The following is an 18,050-nucleotide window of genomic DNA, read 5'->3' as shown; positions in this document are numbered from 1 at the left end:
GTTTTTCTTAAATTCCAACTACATTAACTATTGCACTCCCAGGTGCACAGTGGATAAGAGATATGAGAACTTAGCAGCAAGCATTGGCTCAACAAAGAAATCCTACACCAGCACTGCTCTAATAGCTTTTAACTCTTTGAAAGGCTCTATATTTTTAGAATGTTTTAGGCTTCCTGTGCCTCTCACAGTTGGGAGGCTGTGAATAATCACATGCGTAGCTGCAAGAGTCTGGATAAACCTGTCAGGCAAGCTAGAATGCTAACAAGGGGGTTTGAATTGAAATATTCCTTTCATGCCCAAGAGACTTATTAGCTAGAGCCCTAAGTTGATTTTCTCCAGAGAAAGGTGGTTGGGGATAGCCCCCTGTTAATGTCAGCAAAGTTGGCGAAAGGCACAAAATAGTAAGACAGACAGATTCTGGTTTGGGGGTAGATGCTCGAGCAGGTCCTGGGAGTCCCTTGAGTCCTGATCCACCTTGCTCATCAGGTCTCTTCCACATGAGCTTGTCATGGGTGGGATCTCCCATGGTGGCTCCCGGCAGATAGAACCCAGGTTTCCTGCATTGCAGAAGGATTCTTTACCATCTGAGCTGCCAGGGAAGCCCTAACATATGGAGTCTGTGATAACTCTAAGCAGTTAGTGTCGGAATTGAACTGTGAACACACAGATGGTGCTAGAGAAGGAGAGAATTGGTTGTTATTTTTAAAATGACACACCCGGCCTCTTAGAAAAGTGTCTGGTACATAGTAGGCTGCTGCTGCTGCTAAGTCACTTCAGTCGTGTCCGACTCTGTGCGACCCCATAGACGGCAGCCCACCAGGCTCCCCTATCCCTGGGATTCTCCAGGCAAGAACACTGGAGTGGCTTGCCATTTCCTTCTCCAATGCATGAAAGCACTCACCTAATATTTACTGAATGAGCAAATGGATAGATGTCATCCTATATAGGACTGCCATTAAAGTTCTCCTGTTTTGACCATCATCTCCTTGGGAGTCCCATTCCTTCCTAATGGATTTGTAAAAGTTCAACAAATAAATATTTTGAGGTCCCAACACATGCCAGGCACTGAGGACCCAACATTAATAAAGTTAGCCAGGAGGTAGCAAGCATGCCATTTGATGCCATAGGTCTTGGAGCTATTCAGGAACTCATGGTTCTTTGCCCACCCCACCAGGATGGAGCCAGACCTTGTGGACAGAAGAGTTCTGACCTTCTCTGAAAGTCAGAATTCCACAGTGATTCTTCAGCTTGCCCTTGCAATCAACAGAATGCAGCCCTGAACATATTCCTCTCAACCTCTGAAGCCTGGATTAAAATAACACAGGGAAGCCTGGCTCTAAAGACACAATGTTTGAGAGTCACTCTCAGCAGGAAGCAGATGGAACTCCAAGCCAGCCAAGAGCACAATTCTTTGTGTTTTCAGCAAACAAGCTTCCCCAGGGCATCCAAGAGCCAGCTGAGTTGCTCCCTCCATCTCTTCTTTTAGCTTTTAGCCTCTACACCCAACTCTATGGAGAATTTTAAAATTCCACTCTATATATGACATTCACAAAAACAAATCCAGGTAGATGAAAAGGTTTAATTTAAATATACAATTCCTACATTGCTACAAAAGAATCTTGACCTTTAATCTTGGACTGGAGCAGTCCTTTATAAGCAGGACAGAAAACACAGAGATAATAAAGGAAAAATTAGAGAGTTTAATTAAATAACATTTGAAACTTCTTAAGGAAAAATAACAAGACTAACAATGTTAAATATAGACTGATATAAGTATTTCAATATAGATCAATAAGAGGGTCAATAGTACATAAAGAGCTTCTACAAATTGTTTGAAGATAAAGGACGGGAGAGCAGAGCTTCCTTTTTGAGGGTGGACAGCGGAGTCGCACAGAGTTGGACACGACTGAAACGACTTAGCAGCAGCAGCAGAGGTTGAAAAAAGGGAAAAGAGCAATGAGCAAGAAGAGAATCCCCCCTTCCATTTGCCCCTCAGACTGAATTTGAGGCCCCCACACGAGTCTTTAGCAGAGAAGCTCATGAAGCCATTCAGTAGAGATGTTTGGAGTCTGGGGATCTAAGCATAACAGTGACAAAGGGTGGTTGGCACACAGTGAGCAGGTGGCCCTTTCCCCACCTCTGCCCAAAGCTCAACATCACAACTCTGCCAAATAAGAATTGGAACCTTTGGAGCACCAGCACTGGAGGGACAGCCCTTCCCTGTGCTCCCTTCTCCACAGGCTCTTCCTGATGTAACCCAGCACCAAGGCCTACATTAACTACCTGGGAGAGCACCCTGGCCTCGTGCAGCTGCTGAGCCAGGGACTGCAAGCTCCAGGCAGTGGGCGTTACCATGCAAGGCATGGTAACCTGTGCATGGCCCTGAGCCGGGTGGCAGACCCGCAAAGACACACCTGTGTGTGGAGCCCACAACCTTCGTGCTGCTGAGCCACTCTTTGCACACGGTGCTGGTCGCCCACCTGCAGGGCAGGCTCACAGCCTGGGATAAGTTCCTGACCGGCCAGGCAGTGGTGCCGATGGAGAAGTACCAGTGAGCTCCCTGCCCTGTGGGTCCAGGTCTGCACCTGTCAGTGAATAGGCCTCAAAACACTGGACAGTGTTTTTTTTAAAAAATGGACACTTTGGAGACATCTAGAAATAGCACCGCATGGCATGGACTTTAACATTTGGTTTCTGTTAACTTCTCCAAGCTTCTGGGCAGATACACAAGGAGCAGGGGCCAAGAGAGACTGGGAAGTTACCATATGGAGACAGAACCAGCAGACAGGCTTATAGACAGAGATGAGACTCCCTTTGGGGACTTCCAGAAAGAACTGGAGGACATGGTGAGGTTCCTGAGAGCCTGGCTTTACTTGGGATACTACAACAGAAAATGTCTGGACATACATATATACATACATTTCTTTTAAGTCTGGAGGGATAATGGTTTCTTGGAGAAATGCAATTATGAGAGGAGATAGGAAATTCTACCTTCTATTGTATACATTTCAGGGATGTTTCATTTTTTTTAAGAAACATATATTACTTTCATAATAGTAACATACAAAAAGATAGTCCCACTTAGAAAAACAAAACAAAAAATACACAGGATACGGCATTTGCCTTTCAAGGATGGCGCCTGCTCTGGAGCATGGCTGGTAACAGTACAAGTCCGCAATTAGTCATCCCCTGTGTTTTGTGACCTGTGACAGGGATACATAGGAGCTTCCCTGGCCTCAGTGTCTGGAACTGAACTATGCCTAGGGGCAAAAGTTGGTTTGGTGGCCAGCGTGGAATGTCAGGGTTAGTGACTATTGCTGGCATAGAGCCCCTGACTTGTTCTGCCTTGAGATCTCTTAGGAAAACTCATTGTTTTGGGGGCAGTCACCACAGGTTCGGAGGGTTTCTCTCTCACAAGGTCTCATGATCTGCTGCTCTCGTGAAAACGTCCAGCATCTTCATCCAGACTCGCAAGTCCTGGCCCCTGCCTTCCTCTCCAACCTCATCTATCTCCTCTTTGAGCTTTGAACATACTAAACCAGGTATGGTCCCCAGAGTGGTCTCCTCTTTCTACCCTTCACCTGCCCCTTCCCTCACTCTTCCATTCCCAGCTGCATTATTACCCCTTGCAGAATCCTCCCTGAGGGCCCCCCCGAGGGTCCCCCACTCCAGGTGAGGCACCAGCAGCTCTGCTCCTGACACCCTGAAACATCACCACTCTGTAGAATGGTTGCCTGATTACATGTCCGCAGCCCCCAGCTGACTGGTAGATTTTTGTCCAGCAAGAGTGAGAGTGTTACCACCGTGGCCTTCAGTTCTGGTCATGAAGCTCCATAAACATTTGCTAAATGAAGAGGAACATGCTGGCCTGGCCTCACCCTGCAGGCATCCTCATGGGAGAACCCTGCATGTTCACTGACTCACCTGTAAGCTCTTCACAGCTCCCAAGGGAAGGATGGTGGTAAAACACCAAGAAATAACAGCACTTACTGAAATGTCTCTTCGTGGAAGAGGACACGAGAAGAGAGTTAAATGCTCACAGAGGGAAAGAGAAAAACAAGTATTGTGTATTAACGCATATATATATATATAGAGAGAGAAAGAATATAGAAAGATGGTGTTGCTGAACCTATTTGCAGGGCAGCAAAGGAGACACAGACATAGAGAATAGATTTGTGGATGGAGGGTGGGAAGAAGAGGGGGACGAATGGATAGAGCAGCATGGAAACATATCCACTACCATATGCAAAATAGATGGCTGGTGGGAATTTGCTGTATGACTCAGGGAACTCAAGGCTCTGTGACAACCTAGAGGGGTGGGAGGGAGGGTCACAAGGGAAAGGAAGATTCATGTTGATGTATGTCAGAAACCATCACCATAATGTAAAGCAATTATCCTTCAATTACAAATAGATAAATTTTTTAAAATGCTCACAGAGGTATGTGGGACTGTAGGCCTCCCACACAAAGTTCTTGGTATGTCAGTTTACCAGGAACAGGTGGGCTCAGGCCTGGCAGGGCAGAGAAAAGCACCATGGGACTGGAGTTCTCGCTGTGACTGTGGACACATGCCTTCACCTCTCAGGCCTGGCAGCCCCTATGTCTGCCCCAGGGTCTGTGGAGTAAAGGCTGGGTCAGGTACTGGCTAAACCCTGGGGGTGGGAGGAGAAGAGCTGATTGATCTGAAAGGTACATCAATTGGCTCTACCCAACCTGACCTCAGCCTTGGATACAGACCAACCCAAATCTTCCTGCCTCGTACAAATGCTCCTCACAGCAGACATTCAGTCTGGGTCATGGGGCAAGAACCTTACCAAGCCTTTGCAGCTGGTGCTTTGCACAAACAGGCAAATCTACACTAAACCGGCACCTTTCCTTTGAGGGGAAGGACACAGGCCTCCTTGCACCCCATTTCCCAGGGTATAAGTTTTACTTGGACGTAATTTCTTCCAAGACCAGGCACTCACCGGCTTCACAGTGCTGGGCTCTGTCACCAGCCTGAGCCTCCCTCCCTGAGGCAACTCCAGAGCCAAATCTACACCCTGTTTCCAAGGTGCTAGACGTGGGAAGCTACTGCCTATGTTACAAGGTAGAGTGTGCATGTCCTAAGTCGATTCAGTTATGTCCCTATTGACTGTAGCAGCCAGGCTCCTCTGTCCATGAGATTTTCCAGGGAAGAATATTGGAATGGGTTGCCATGCCCTCTTCCAGGGGATCTTCCTGGCCCAGGGATAGAACCTGAGTCTTTTATGTCTCCTGCACTGGCAGGTGGGTTCTTTGCCACCAGTGCCACCTGGGAAGTGCTATAAGGTAGAGGGGAACACATCTATTCCCACTGACTTCACTGAACTAGGGGACAGGAAAGTTCGGTGATGTTTTTCTTCTATTCTGCTGCAAGCACAGGGTTGGGCGTCAGTAAGACCTGGCTTCCGGTCTCAATTCTGCCTCTTTCTAATGATTTCACTTTGGGCGAGTTACCCACCTCTCTGCCACTCAGTTTTGAATCTGCAGAGTGCAGACAGAAGGCCTACCTGGGAGGCTTACAAGGCAGAGTTGTTATGAAAATTAAATGAAGCGACATCTATCAACCACACAGCACAGGGCCTATCTCGTTGCTGAGCAAATGTCAGCATCTTAACAGCCTGGAAATGTCTGCCAAGAGCGACGGGGTGTTTTTAAAAGAATTTCCCTATGAGTCATGGTCAGAACTGAATCCCGATCCCACAGCCCGTAAGTCAGGTCTCTTCATGCCACCTCACCACCCCACAGTTCCAGCCACTTTTGATTGAACAACTGAGAACAGTAAAAATGGAAACCCGCAGCCAAAGACCCAGCCTGTTCCTGACCCTCACGGCAAACCCAAACCCCAGGAATCCCCACGGCTCAGATCTGCTATCTCTTTTTGCCCTGGCAGCACAGCACTGAGGTCAGGATGCTCAAAGTCAAGTTTCTGACTTGGAGGCTATGGTGCCTCCTCCCAGTGAGCTTTTCTTTACTCACACTGGGACCTTTTGCATAGTTACTTTTTAATCTCAAGAAAAATCTCCGCAGCCTGCTTTGTAAAGGGGTAACCACCTGGAAGTAGGGCGCATATTCAGGATACATAATAGCAGATGGCACCTGGAACTGAGAAGCAGGCCCCGAGGTGTCTCTGCCAGCTCTGGGGCAATAAACCTTTTTGTCTCTTTGGGTTAGCTTCAATTTCTTTTTTTTCTTTCTTTCTGTCCTTGTTTTTTTTTTTTTTTTTTTTTTAAACTCAAACCAAAAGCTCAAAATGAGACAGGCAATAGAGTTAATAAAGACTAATGCCCCAAATCCATGTTAGCTTCCTCAGCCAAACTCTCCCTGAGCTGGTCAATAAATAAGCCAGTGATTAAGCTGCTCTGGCACATTCCGTCCTGTAGCCCAGAAGGGATCTTTCCTGCGTGGAGGGACAGAGACACTAGATTTATAGCTTCAGTCCCTGTTCACCTTCCCTGCTCCTGTGTGGTGGGTGATGGGACCGCCTCCACCACCAAGTCATTTCTGGGACACCACCAGGACCAAACAGGACCCAGAGACAAAGAGAAGCATATGGGGTCCTGTTGCACAGGACTGGCCCATGAAGGGGTAGTACATGCCTCACACCGAATCTCTGTGGTGCGAGATGTTAATTAATTAATCCTCCTAGTCGCCCCATACTGCAGGAGCTGTCATTAGTGCGAAGGCTCAGAGGGGTCAGTGGCATGCTCAAAAAGCTGGCAGAAGCAGATCCTAAGCCCCACAGCCTGATGTGGGAGAGCATCAGGTGATACCGCCTTTACCTTTTTACTACCAACCACAAATGTAGTATTTCCAAAAACTGAGAGATTAATGAGCAGTGCAGTTACTCAGGAAGGTTCAATGGAAGGGGGAGGATTTGGAGAGGTCCCAGGCAAGAGGCCAGGCACCCACATGCTGGGAAGGAGTCTGGTGGTACAGGAAGTGGGGGCAAGACCAAGCATAGACTTTGTCAAGGCAAAATTTTTTCGCATTCCTGCCATAATGTATCTAATCTCTAATTTAAAACATACCTGAACTTGTATAAATGAGTGCTGTTAAAGCACCTGTTAATTTTAGCAGCTAGCACTCAGGATGAGAGAGTTATGAGCAGGCAGGGATGGTCCTCTCAAGCCTTCCCCTCAGCCAACCCGTGCTGACACCCTGTTCCCTCCGCATACCTGTGGTTCTGTGAATAGCGGAGGGTCAGGATAGCTCCCACCACGCAAGCTGTTTAGGCTTAATATCCTTCTAAAAAGAAAATTGCTCTTTCTTTATGTTTTGGAAATTCTGCTGTGCAGATGGTTCCTGCAAGTTTGACTTTTTTTTTTTTTTTTTTTTTTGCTGTTTGGCATTGAGAGAAAATGTTTTATTGTTGGTTGTCCATTTTAATTGAAGGATAAGTGCTTTACAATATTGTGTTGGTTTCTGCCATACATCAACATGAATCAGTCATAGGTGTACCTACATCCCCTCCCTCTTGAACCTCCCTCCCACCTCCCAACCCACCCCACCCTTCTAGAGCTCCAATTTGAGTTCCCTGAGTCATACAGCAATTTCCCATTGGGTATCTATTTTACATATGGTAGTATATTTGTTTTTTAATAATTTCTACAAATCTAATATATAATGCTTCTCTTGAAATTAAAGTCATCTGGTGACTAGTTCAACATTCAGAACAAGACAGTTCCAGGTTGTCTGGACAAACCAGAAAGGGCAGTCACCGCCCGGCAGAGCCCAGCTCGCTCCCTGTGGGAGAATGTTGAGCCTGCATGGTCAGTCCTCAGCTCCCAGATAGCAGAAGTTGCTCCCTCTTCATCACACCCTCAGCCCTGGGTCTATAGCATTCCTGAAATCTCTGCCCCACCCTCATGTTAGTGCTCTCAATGACCAGGTCACCAAGCAGGAAGTGCCTTAATGTCTTCTACATGCCAAGCAAATTGCTGGGCCCTGGGCTACACCTGCAAGCAAGACTGTCCTGGCATCATGCTTAGGAATATAGACTCTAGGTAGACTGCCTGGATTAGAATCCCAGCTCTGCCGTGTACTAGCTACTGTTGCCCTGGGCAAGTCACTTAGCCCCTGTGTATCTTGGTTTTGCCGTATGTACAGTGATGATGATGGTCACCTACCTCATGGTGATGAGAGGATTAAGTGAATTCATACATTGTTAAGTGTGTTTACTCTTAGTACCCAGTAAGTCCTACAAAGAAGTTAATGTTACAGACTGTAGTGATAATGAAATAGACTGCTACAGTAAAATACAAGTGCTCTCTATATCAAGGGTAAGTACAAGATTATTTTGGAGCACACCAAAAGGGTGCATAAACCCGAACCTGGGATGCCTCCCCAAAGGATGTGCTGCTGTGCGCTGTCATCTCCCTCTCTTTGCAGCCCCACTGACTGTAGCCCGCCAGGCTCCTCTGTCCATGGGATTCTCCAGGCAAGAATACTGGAGTGGATGGCCATTTCCTTCTCCAGGAGATCTCCCCGACCCAGGGATAGAGCCCAAAGGACAGGGATAGAACCCAAAGGACAGGGATAGAACTCTTGCGTCTCCTGCGTTCATTGCCACTAGCGCTACCTGGGAGAGACTTAAAACATAGGAAGGAGATTTGAGGATAAGAAGAATGTTCCAGATTGAGTGACTTCACGTGGAATAATGCGGAGGCAAAAGTCCACACTTTCTTTGGTGAGTTTGCTTCATTTAAAAAAATGAAACTAGTAGCTCAGTCACTAAGTAACAGTTATCACAGAATTTGTAACATGCCTTCTGTCCATTGAACCATTAATGAACAAACAGAAAATTCATGTTCCGATCCCCACAGCAAGTCTGAACTTAAGGCATCTTTGAAGGTCATACCAACAAGGGTCACAATAGCTCACAAGTTCTCTTTTTATTTTCAGTAGGAAACAAACATGAGACTCAAATCTTTAGGTTAATTGAATTATTTCTTGAACGATTCCTGGTCCATAGACTCCCTAAGAGAAGACATTACTGTTTTTACTCCCCACATCACCCCCAGCACACCTTCCACACAGTAGGTATCCAGAAAAGCCTTTTTTATTTTATATTTGAGTGCATTGAATTTTAATTTGCATCTCAATATTTTTTAATAAATGCTTTTTAAATGCTGAGTGTTAAAATGAATTCTGCCAATGCCCAATGCTTCTCTTTCCACTCAACTCACAGGAAAGCAAGTTTGGGCCTGCCTCTGATCTCTTAGAGCAGAAAGCTAATCTCCAGGGTGACCTCACCACAGAGATGTGTTTTATAGTCAACTGGCAAATCTCAGCATGAACTGAGAATGAAAGTTGGAAAGACAATAAACATACAAACAAGTCAGGATTGTACAAATCAAGTCAGTTCAGATAACCAGCTGGACTTATGACTAGTTTTCAATTTTAAGAAAACTACAAAGGAAGAAATCTTCCTCGCCAATAGTAATCCTTTTCAGAAGACTAGGACGGCCTTTCTCTTATTAGCAAATGAAGAAGTCTGGATAATAGAAGGAGGAAAAGGATTTTAAATTAATCTATGCTAGGGATTTTCAAACATGCTTTGATTGAGGAACACTTTGTTCAAACTAAATATTACTAATATATAAGAGCAAATAAAAACACATCAAGACAGAGCTTGAAGGCAGGATCCAGGCCCCAATTCTAGCTGTTTCTCTCTTCTCTTCAGTTCAGATCAGTCGCTCAGTCATGTCCAACTGTGACCCCATGGACTGCAGCACACCAGGCTTCCCTGTTCATCACCAACTTCCAGAGCCTACTCAAACTCATATCCATTGAGTCGGTGATGTCATCCAACCATCTCATCCTCTGTCATCCCCTTCTCCTCTCGCCTTCAATCTTTCCCAGCATCAGGGTCTTTTCAAATGAGTAGGCTCTTCGCATCAGGTGGCCAAAGCATTGGCGTTTCAGCTTCAACATTACTCCTTCCAATGAATATTCAGGACTGATTTCCTTTAGCATGGACTGGTTGGATCTCCTTGCAGTCCAAGGGACTCTCAAGAGTCTTCTCCAACACCACAGTTCAAAAACATTAATTCTTTGGCCCTCAGCTTTTTTTAGAGTCTGACTCTCACATCCATACATGACCACTGGAAAAGTCATAGCTTTGACTAGATGGACCTTTGTCGGCAAAGTAATGTCTCTGCTTTTCAATATGCTGTCTAGGTTGGTCATAGCTTTTCTTTCAAGGAGTAAGCGTCTTTTAATTTCATGGCTGTAGTCATCATCTGCAGTGATTTTGGAGCCCAAGAAAATAAAGTCTGTCACTGTTTCCATTGTTTCCCCATCTATTTGCCATGAAGTGATGGGATGCCATGATCTTCGTTTTTTTGAATGTTGAGTTTTAAGCCAGCTTTTTCCACTCTCCTTTTTCACTTTCATCAAGAGGCTCTTTATTTCCTCTTCACTTTCTGCCATAAGGGTGGTTATCATCAGCGTATCTGAGGTTATTGATATTTCTCCCAGCAATCTTGATTCCAGCTTACGCTTCATCCAGTCCAGCATTTCTCATGATGTACTCTGCATAGAAGTTAAATAAGCAGGGTGACAATATACAGCTTTGACGTACTCCTTTCCCAGTTTGGAAACAGTCCATTGTTCCATGTCCAGTTCTTTTTTTTTTTTTTTTAACTTTTATTTGCATTTATTTTTTGCAGCATTTATTCCCGGGCCATAGTTTTTGTTTCTTCAGTTTCTACTGGGATATCTTTTTCTTCTGTGCAACCTCCTCTTCTGGTTTAGGAACAATCTGTTCTTTTTCAGTAAGGATCATCTCAATGTGGCAGGGAGAGCTCATGTAGGGGTTGATCCAACCGTGAGCTCTGTAAGTCCTGCGCCGCATCTTGGGGGCTTTGTTCACTTGAATGTGCTCAATGACCAGAGAATCTACATCTAAGCCCTTACGTTCAGCATTACTCTCTGCATTTTTTGAGCATGTGTAGTAAAAATTCAGCACTCCTTTTGGGTTACTGACCCTGCGTCCAGCCCCACTGTTTGGCCTGTGCACACCTACCAACTCCACCGTCATAACGACGGAATGGCACACGTTGCTTCTTTAAGGTGACATCTTCAGATACTCGGTGGCTTTTTGGATATGCATACCCTTTATGGCCTGGGCAGTTTCACGAGTGTTCTTAAAGTGTACATGAAGATTTGAACCTCTTGATTTGCATGATTTTGTGGGGTTTTCTGGGTCAAGTGAATAGAGCACCATTTTTAGGGGTCACTTCAGGCCACTTACCGGAAAAGGAAGCCATGTCCAGTTCTAACTGTTACTTCTTGACCTGCATACAGATTTCTCAAGAGGCAGGTAAGGTGGTCTGGTATCCCCATCTCTTGAAGAATTTTTCCACGGTTTGTTGTGATCTACAAGTCAAAGAAGTGCTCTCTACTCGTGAGCACTTCTAAAACTTCTCATTGTGATCAAACTTCACTGGCCCTGCCGTTGTGCAGTAGGAAGACCTGAGACTGAGGAAAAATCCTTCACTTGTCCATGGTCACACAGAGGCACCAGGATGAGTTCCTGGGTCGACTTAATCCAAATGCAGTGACCCTTCCACTGCACCATGCAGAGGGTGGGGAAAATTTGCTTCTTAATGCAGAGGGACGGCTGATGGGAAGAAGATGGAGCACAAGAGGAGAAGGATTGCCCTGCCAGATGCACAGAGCAACAGAGCGGAGCAAAGCCACTCAGAGGCCGCTAGTTGTTTGGCGGCTCCAAGATATCTGCTGAAATGAGAAGACACCATATCCTGTCTTTTTGCTGGATCACTAGCCTGTGATTATTTACTCCCATGGTCAAGTCAACAGACATTAATTGAGCATCTGCTATCAGGTGCTGGGAAACCTGAATACAGTGATACAAAGACAATTAAGTCACTCTGTCATGCCACAAAAATGAGTAAGTCACTTCTTCATCCCAGGTACTCGTGGTCAAGTACAGAAAACAGATTGGAAACCCTAACTAGAGTGAGTGTGAGACTGTTGCATGGGCCCACAGGGTAGCTACACAGGAGAAGGGGAGAGATAATTCACTGGGAGGATCAAAGATGCCCAGCAGAATAGACAGCCACGCAGGCTTTCCAAGGATGAGTTTGTCTGCAGGTGGACAGGCGAGGAGACACATCTGGTTCAGAACAGAGAGAACAGAGAAATAGGTTTCAAACAGTGGCAAAGATGCTCGTTTGCAGTTTAGAAAGATCACTGAGGTGGCACTGTGGAAATTCACAGCAGGAAGAGGCTCTGCACTGGTTGAACTGAAGGGACTCAGAGTAGGAATGGAAAACAATGGTGGTTTTCACAAGGAAAGTCAGCATAACAAGTAGGAGCGATAAAAATGACAGGAGGGTTCCCTGGCTCCCGTGGTTCCTGAGAACTCTAGAAGGTGGTACCATCACAGATAAAGAGTTTCAGAGAGGAAATAAGGAGCCAGCTTCAGCGGGCAGGAGTTCAAGGTGCTGGTGGGCCCACCAGGCGAAGTTATCCGATGGAGAGATAGGTGTAGGGGTCTGATGGTGCACACAGCACCGGCTGGGTTCGTTCCCCAGCTTCAGCTTCTAGAGGAAAGCCCCTACATGGGGCTTCTGAGGTGGCTCAATGCTACAGAATCTGCCTGCCAATGCAGAGGATATGGGCCCCATCCCTGGGTCAGGAAGATCCCCTGGAGAAGGAAATGGCAACCCACTTCCAGTATTCTTGCCTGGAGAATCCCACGGGCAGAGGAGCCCGACAGGCGATAGTCCATGGGATTGCAAAACAGTCAAACACAACTTAGTGACTAAAACAATGACAAAAACCTTTCCCTGTGTGCCACAGAGCTTGCTTCAGCCCTCTACTCTGAGGGCTTTCCATAAGTAAAATTCTGTGAAGTTCTGTGTTGGTTGTTTCTTTTTTCCCTAAGCTATCTAGTTGAATTCAAACCCTATCAGCTTTTACCATAAGTTATCTGGGGAATGCATCCTCACCCCAGAGATACTGGCTTCCTCTATTACATCGGAATTAAGAAGCAACTTTATTGTAAGCAATAATGAAAATATACAACACTGAAAAATATAGAGCATATATCCAGTTTAGCTTTGTCCCATCCATTCCTTTATGGAATAAAATTATCATCATTTTCAAGCAAGAAAAGAAATATAGGACGAAGGTAAATGTCCAGGTCCCAAGCCAGGGAACCCTGCACTTACTCAGAATTGAGTTAGGTACTTCGTTAACATTCAGTCAATACATCTGTACCAAGTAACTTAAAGTGCTGAGACTCAATACCCAAAACCATGGGAGATACTAAAAATAGAGAAAGCCTAAGAAATAGACTGCAGCCATGAAATTAAAAGACACTTACTCCTTGAAAGGAAAGTTATGACCAACCTAGATAGCATACTGAGAAGCAGAGCTATTACTTTGCCAACAAAGGTCTGGCTAGTCAAGGCTATGGTTTTCCAGTGGTCATGTATGGATGTGAGAGTTGGACTGTGAAGAAAGCTGAGCACTGAAAAATTGATGTTTTTGAACTGTGGTGTTGGAGAAGACCCTTGAGAGTCTCTTGAACTTCAAGGAGATCCAACCAGTCCATCCTAAAAGAGATCAGTCCTGGGTGTTCATTGGAAGGACTGATGCTGAAACCAAAACACCAATACTTTGGCCACCTCATGTGAAGTATTGACTCACTGGAAAAGACCCTAATGCTGGGAGGGATTGGGGGCAGGAGGAGAAGGGGACAACAGAGGATGAGATGGCTGGATGACATCACCGACTCGATGGATGTGAGTCTGAGTGAACTCCGGGAGTTGGTGATGGACAGTGAGGCCTGGTGTGCTGCAATTCATGGGGTCGCAAAGAGCTGGACACGACTGAGCGACTGAACTGAACTGAACTGAAGAACTAGAACATCAGCTCCAGGAGCTGATAATTAATTAACTAGATAATCAAGTACCAAAATGAAAATGTAAGGATAAATGGAACAAATGTCAATAGAAATTAAATGTCACAAAAGTTCAGAGGTAGGAAATAGTTTAATCAGAGTAATGAGGAAACATTTCGCAGAGGAGAGATGCAATCTAAACTTAGTGTTGAAGGATGAGCTGAGTTTGAACAAGCCTGGTGGCTCAGACAGTAAAGCATCTGCCTACAATGTGGGAGACTCAGGTTCCATCCCTGGGTCAGGAAGATCCTCTGGAGAAGGAAATGGCAACCCCTCCAGTACTCTTGCCTGGAAAATTCCATGGACAGAGGAGCCTGGTGGGCTACAGTCCATGGGGTCACAGAGCTGGACACGACTGAGTGACTAAACTAAGCTAGGCTAAATGAAGCAGAAGGCCACTAGGCTGGAGGGAGGGAATGGACTGAAGGTGCAGCATGGGTCCCTCCAAGTGTTTCAAGACTAGAGAACAGGTGATTCTGGTCAGAGCAGAGGGTCCACACACAGGAGGGACCTAAGTGGGACAGGAGGGGGTCTGAGGGCCCCGACTCCAGATGGAGGAGGTCATGGGAAATCCCAGAAGGGACTCTAAGCAGAAAAGGACATGGGGCATCAGAAAGGTGGGAATGGGGACAACCAGATGGATAGCAAACTGATCACACTGAGGGAGAAGAGCACGAGGCTGTGAGGGCGGCAGTGCAGGGGCGAGGGCAGCTTTGTGAGGAAGAGAGTGTGTGAGGTAGCTCTGGAAGACTGGGCTATTTGGCATGTTGAGATGGAAGAACAAAATCATAGAGGCTGAAAAATGTTGTCCATGTGAGGAAAAGCACAATGTGCAGCTGCCTTCATTGTGGGGCCTGACTAGGAAGTCAACCGCATGAGACAAGAGGCAGACTGGAGCTGGGAGTTGCTGGCCTATAGAGAATTGGACTTTGTTCAGAGGGCAGTGAGAGTCCCTGGCAGTGGTTGATAAGGACATATGAGATCAGAAGCTGTGTGTGAGGAATGCTAGGTGATGATAGATAGCTTCACAGCTTAACAGCCAGCAATACTCATAGCATTTCGATTGAGAGCAAAGGTCAAGATGGATGAGGGAGAGCTACTGAAGCTGCCCAGATGGGGAGCCAGGCACAGGCGGTGCTGACCTCAACAGGAATGCGGGTGCTGAGAAGAGCGGGAGGGAGGGACGTGAAGGACGTCTGGGGGCCTCACCTGAAAGTCTGAACATGTTATGGGAGAGAAGGTTTGAAACAAACATCCTGACAGATCTGCTTCCATGGGCTGTGAACTATCCCAAAATAATGTTCATATCAACGATATCTGAGCTTTCCAAGCATAAGCATCCAAACCTGGCTATTTTTAAAATCCTCTCTACACACATGCTTGAAAGGTACTCTGAGTATAATAAGAATTTCCAAAAAATTTACATTGTGAGACTTATCATCTTTATAGAAAAATCGAGTAAAACATATTGGTGCAGCTTAAAGAATTATTATAAGGTGAACCCCTGTGTAATCTCTCGCAGGTCAGGAAATAAAATCTTGGCAACACCACAGAAGCCAGCTGTGTGCACCTCCCAATTTGAAACCCCACCTTCACTTTCCTAAATTTTGTGGCTACCATTTCCTTCCTTTACTTTCTACTTTGAACATATGTGTATGCATCCTCGACTGGATGGTATATCGTAGTTTAGTCTTCCATCAGTAGATGAGAATAGAAAGAGTGGGAGCAGACCTGATCTACAATGATCAAAACACTATGGTATTACTGTAAAAGCAGACACATAGACTAATGGAATAGATTAGAAAGTCCCTAAATAAACCCACATGTAAGTGATCAATTAATTTACAACAGAGGAACCAAGAATAGATAATGGAGAAAGGAGAGTAGTCAACAAATGATGTTGGGAAAACTGCAGAAGCAAGAGAATGGACTGCACTTTTACACCATACACAAAAATTACTGAAAATGGATTAAAGAGTTGAAAGAAAACCTGAAACCATAAAACTCCTGGAAGAAAATATAGGGAGTAAGCTCACTGATATCAGGCAACAAGACAAAAAATCAGCAGTTGAGACTACATCAAACTAAAAAGCTTAACAAAGGAAAGCATCAATAAAATGAAGTCAGCCTACTGAATGAAAGAAAATATTTGCAAATTGCATACCTAATTAAGGGTTAATATCCAAAATATGTAAAGAATTCAATCAACTCAACCACAAAACAGCAAAGAATATAATTAAAAAATGGGCAGGGACTTCCCTGGCAGTGCAGTGGTTAAGACTGTGATTCTTCTGCAGGATGGCACAGATTTGATCCCTGGTTGATGAACTACATAATTAGTTAATTAATTAGTTATTTAAATGGACAAAAGATCTGAATGGACATCTTTCTAGAGGAGACACACAGCTGGCCAACAGACACATGAAAAGATACTCAGTATTACTAATTAGCAAGGAAATGTAAATCAAAACAACAAAGAGATATCACCTCACACCTGTTAGAATGTCTATTATCAAAAAACCCCAAAATGACAAGCATTGGTGAGGACATGGAAGAAAAGGAACACTTGGGTACTGTTAGTGAGAATGTAATTGGTGCAGGCACTATGGAAAATATGATGAAGTTTCTTCAAAAAACTAAAAATAGAAATATCATATGATTCAGCAATTCTACTTCTGAGTATTTGTCCAAAGAAAATAGAAAGAGTACCTTGAAAAGATATATGCACCCTCATTGCAGCATTATTTACAATCACCAAGATATGGAAATACTCTGTGTTGTCAATCAATGGATGAATAGATATAGAAAACATAATATGTATATACAATGGAATATTTTTCAGTAATGAAAAAAGAATGAAGTTCTGGCACTGTGACAACATAAATGGACCTCAAGAGTATCATGTAAGTTGAATAAGGTAGACAAAGACCGACAAATACCATATGATCTTATTATATGTGGAATCTAAAAAGAACAAAGCAAAACCCAGGCTCATAGGTTCAGGGCATGTTGCCAGAGGCAGGGGATGGGGAATGAGTGAAATAGAAGAGGGTTAAAAGATACACACTTCCAGTCTTGGGTCTTGGGCTCTCAAGGAGGAGATGTGAGTGAGTGAAGTCACTCAGTTGTGTTCGACTCTTCGCGACCCTATGGACTGTAGCCTACCAGGCTTCTCTGTCCATAGGATTCTCCAGGCAAGAATACTGGAGTGGGTTGCCATTTCCTTCTCCAGGTGATCTTCCCGACCCAGGAATCAAACCCGGGTATCCTGCATTGAAGGCAGACGCTTTAACCTCTGAGCCACCAGGGAAGCCCCATCAGTTCAGTTCAGTTCAGTTCAGTCTCTCAGTCGTGTCCGACTCTTTGTGACCCCATGAATCGCAGCACGCCAGGCCTCCCTGTCCATCACCATCTCCCGGAGTTCACTCAGACTCACATCCATTGAGTCGGTGATGCCATCCAGCCATCTTATCCTCTGTCATCCCCTTCTCCTCCTGCCCCCAATCCCTCCCAGCATCAGGGTCTTTTCCAATGAGTCAACTCATCGCATGAGGTGGCCAAAGTACTGGAGCTTCAGCTTTAGCATCATTCCTTCCAAAGAACACCCAGGGCTGATCTCCACCCCATAGGGGTCTGGAATTCTCAAGGAGGAGGAAAGGACAAACATCTTCTTTTTCTATACCTTCCTTAGTCTTAGTTACATAAAACATTTTTTTCTTTAAAGTGGTGATTATAACAGAGGATGAGATGTTTGGATGGCATCACCGACTCAATGGATATGAGTCTGAGTAAACTTCAGGAGTTGGTGATGGACAGGGAGGCCTGGCATGCTGGGGTCGCAAAGAGTCAGACACGACTGAGCGACTGAACTGAACTGATGACTACACAACAAACAACTCAGTTTAAACTCTGTACTAAGGATTATATAACAACATGCATCCTGCTTGAGGAGAGTTTCTCCTTCCTGAAAACCTTCTGGCTAATTCTGTTATCTTAAAATGTAAATTATAGTAAGATCTTTACAACATTGAGACATTTTTTGATTTATTGTTATAACTAATTAAAAAATATATAACTCCCTTGCTAAAGACTA

At 45.0% G+C, this 18,050-nt stretch overlaps 1 pseudogene; it reads right to left on the bottom strand.

Moving 5' to 3' along the window:
• Window positions 1-10,680: 10,680 nt before the first annotated feature.
• Window positions 10,681-11,292, bottom strand: LOC114113095 (large ribosomal subunit protein uL22-like; annotated as a pseudogene).
• Window positions 11,293-18,050: the final 6,758 nt, after the last annotated feature.

Source organism: Ovis aries, chromosome 1, assembly GCF_016772045.2.
Source record: "Ovis aries strain OAR_USU_Benz2616 breed Rambouillet chromosome 1, ARS-UI_Ramb_v3.0, whole genome shotgun sequence".
Lineage (NCBI taxonomy): Eukaryota > Metazoa > Chordata > Mammalia > Artiodactyla > Bovidae > Ovis > Ovis aries.
This window is presented reverse-complemented; position numbering and strand designations above follow the sequence as displayed.